The following is a 3,883-nucleotide window of genomic DNA, read 5'->3' on the forward strand; positions in this document are numbered from 1 at the left end:
CAGAGGGACAGCCGTCTCCACGCTGGACTCAGCAACCACCGGATAGCAGCCGGTGTGAAGCTCGATCAAAACGAAAAGTCTCTGCCACAGACTTGACAGTAGAATTTGTTTGTTAGTCTCTGTCACAGACTAGGTGAACTTAGGATTCGCTCAATAGTCTCTGCCACAGACTAGGTCAACCCCTCACTGGGTTAGTTTCTGAAGCAAAAGAACACCACTCTCAGTGCCAGGATCTCTCAGCCGTTCCGCCAGCACTGTGAGATAACTTTGATCCGGGTACATCCTCCAATTGAGTCCTCAATTGCTCGGTCCCTTCCATTAGGCAAGGCGACACAGTATTATCCCTGGATCAGTAGGCCCCAGCAACTTCTAGGCCCACATCTCAGTTGCGAGGCCAACGTAGGCCCGAGGCGGAAACTGCCAACACATTCCCGAGGCCAGGAGGGCCCTCAGGTGAGCTGCTTCTGGGAAAGAGGCACCCAACACATTCAGCCTGCTGCCTTTCCAACCCTGACCAGCGGTGACAATGACACCCATCGTCAGGAGGAAAATCATACAACCAGCCGAACTGAGACAGAGCCACAATTTAGACATAATCCTTCTGAGCCAACTACTGCTCAGACAACTATAATTTGAACACATAGCGCCCACTCATTGAGAGCAGGGCGCTACAGTACATTAAAATGATATTGCTACTCTGTCCTCCCTGGCTGTGAATATGACCGGTAAGGGTGCTTGTTTGTCGCTCCACACCTCCTCTACAACCGCGTCATGCCCTGACACAAAAGGAAAAGAGATTGACATGGACAGTATAATTGCACTTATAGTGGTTCAAAAGTCTCAAGGTTCTTTACCTTCGTGCATTCTATGTATGAAGGTAAAAACACCTTCTGTGTACAGCAGCCCCCCAAAACGTACCTAAGCCCCATCTCAATCCAATGATGTGCACGAGAGTCTTGGCTTTATGGGAACTCTCCCTCTTCATTGGCTGAGGCAGGAGCCAGTGAGCCAATGAGAAGAGAGGGGATGGAGCAAAGCTGCAGTTCCGTGTCTAGGAACACAGAGCAGCAGCTCGGGAGCGAGCCTGCTCGGGTACCCCCAAAACAAGCTGATTGCTCTAGGGGCACTTGGCAGGAGGGTGAAGCCAGGAGCACCAGAGAGGGACCCGAGAAGAGGAGGATCGGGGTCGCTTTGTGCAAAACTACTGCACAAAGAAGGTAAGGATAACATGCTATTTAAAGCGGAGTTCCACCAAATCTTTTTTTTTTAAGTCAGCAGCTACAGATACTGCAGCTGCTGAATTTTTAAATATGGACACTTACCTGTCCAGGGCGCTCGCGATGTCAGCACCCAAAGCCGATTTGTCCCTCGGCACTCGGGTGTGGGCGCCGCCATCTTTGGTATGGGAATCAGGAAGTGAAGCCTGGGGGCTTCACTTCTGGGTTCCCTACTTCACATGCGCGAGTCACGCTGCGTGATCCCACTGGTCCCCACTGTCTTCTGGGACCTGTGTGTCTCCCAGAAGACAGCAGGGGGGACGGAGGAGGGGCCGGACATGGCGCAGATAACTGCAGATACTGTGGCGATCTATGCCCAGAAGTGGGAGCAAATACCTGGATTACACAGGTATCTGCTCCCCCCTTCCCCCTGAAAGGTGCCAAATGTGACACCGAAGGGGGGGGATTCCAAAATGTGGAAGTTCAATTTTTGTGTTGAACTCCACTTTAAAAAAAAAAAAAAAACTTCACTTAAATATCACTTTAACCCTGATCTGGCCCCAGAGAAAAAAATTAAGTCTGGCCATGAAATATCATCCCACCTACTCCTTCAACAGAAGTTAACAAAATTGTCAAGATACAGTACAGTGTACTGTAGTTCTAGCTAACAAGTAAACACCTGCAAGAGCAGTCGGTTCAGCCTGGGCAAGGCCCAGCCAGCCAGTATAATCATCTGCCTCCACACAGCAGAATGCAAGGAAATAAATGAATTGTGGGAAAGAAGTGGAGAAGTTACAGGAGTTACAGAGTCGAAATAGACAGTTGCAATAGCAAGAACTCTGAGAGAAGAGTTGAAGCTATGGATGTTGATGTTACAAATCCAAACTATAAAATTAACTTGGTGTTGAAGTGAACTTGGTATTGAGTTATTCATGTTAAGGTCATCACAGAGGAAAAGGGGACACTCGCTACTTCTAGAGGAAAGGTTTCTTCACAGTAAGAGCTGTAAAAATGTGGAATAGACTCCCTCCAGAGGTGGTTCTGTCAAGTTCAGTAGATTGCTTTAAGAAAGGCCTGGATTCTTTCCTAAATGTACATAATATAACTGGGTACTAACATATATAGGTAAAGTTGATCCAGGTAAAATCTGATTGCCTCTCGTGGGGATCAGGAAGGAATTTTTCCCTCCGCGGTAGCAAATTGGAGAATGCTTTGGTGGGTTGTTTGCCTTCCTCAGGATCAACTGTGGGTGAAGGATTGTGTATATGGGATATAATTATTATTATTATAATTTTTTGGGGGTTGAACTAAATGGACTTGTGTCTTTTTTCAACCTTACTAACTATGTAACTATGAAACTATGAAATCATGTGTATGATAAAAGATTTTAAAGCAAGTTTGGATTACCAGACTTTAACTTCAGCAGATCCTATTGATGAGCAATAGATATGTGTTTGTGTAAGGAAACATCCATTAAAAGGAGAAAAAAATGAAAGACTTTTGATGTTACTGCAATTCCTAGTAACTATGTATATATACAGTAATGGTGCGTGAGTCCAAACAGAAGTTGGCCCCCACTAGATTTCTAGTAAGCCAAACTTTTAATTTGATTATGCCTTTGATGAAAGTGCACAGAATTAAATGATCTACTGGTTTACAGCAAGATCTGCTTTGCGTATAGGCAAGCCGTAATCATCAAAAATAATATCATGGGTGCAGATTTTTCACGAAAGAATCAGTGCTGTTCAAAAAGGAATATATGGGCTTGCAGAACAAGATGGGTTCCAAATGCTGAAGAAATCAACTTTAGGTATAGGCTGCATTAAAAATCTACAGTGGTAAGGTCTTTGATCTGCTAAATCTAAAAAACAAAGTTTTGAGTTTTAGAGGATGGCAAGTGCAGGTTGTTGGGCTGCAGCAGCATGATGTGAAATGTGTGGAAGATGTTCTAAGGCCGATCAAGATCAGTAACAGCTACTGAATGTGTTGGTAAAACTGCACACTCTTCTCAAAGTCACACAATGTTCCTGATAATCTAATGAAGGAAGGGAAAGCTCTTTGGTAAGCTTTCTCTAATTGATTTGGCTGGTAACAATAGGAACACATTGAGCACAGACCAACAAACGCAATTTGAAGGGGCTGAAATAAACAAAAGTTTATTAGCTCTAAATTAATGCATCATTTCTCTCGTATATAAACCAAATCAATGTATATGGGACTTTAAATGAGGCATAACATTGAATACATTTATATATAAAAAAGGATCAATTTATTGAATGTTACATAAAGGTCTCACAGATTAAAACGACAAGCTTGTTAGTTATATCCCACATATAGCAGCCTAGGGTACACATTGGGGGGGGGGGGGTTATTTACGAAAGGTAAATCCACGTTGCACTACAAGTGCAAAGTACACTTGGAAGTGCAGTCACTGTAGATCCCAGGGGGACATGCAAGGAAAATAAAAAAAGCATTTTTAGCTTGAACATGATTGGATAATAAAATCAGCAGAGCTTCCCCTCATTTCGGAACTACCCCTCAGATTTACAGTGACTGCACTTTCAAGTGCACTTTCAGTGTAATTTCAAGTGCACTTTGCACTTGTAGTGCAAAGTGGATTTGCCTTTCGTAAATAACCCCTATTATATTGATAGAATTAACCCATC

The 3,883-nt window shown here is 43.8% G+C and overlaps 1 pseudogene; it reads left to right on the forward strand.

Moving 5' to 3' along the window:
• Nucleotides 1-718: 718 nt before the first annotated feature.
• On the forward strand, nucleotides 719-3,391 carry LOC120935703 (annotated as a pseudogene).
• The last annotated feature ends 492 nt before the right edge of the window (nucleotides 3,392-3,883 follow it).

Source organism: Rana temporaria, chromosome 4 (genome assembly GCF_905171775.1).
Source record: "Rana temporaria chromosome 4, aRanTem1.1, whole genome shotgun sequence".
NCBI classification, from domain to species: Eukaryota; Metazoa; Chordata; class Amphibia; order Anura; family Ranidae; genus Rana; species Rana temporaria.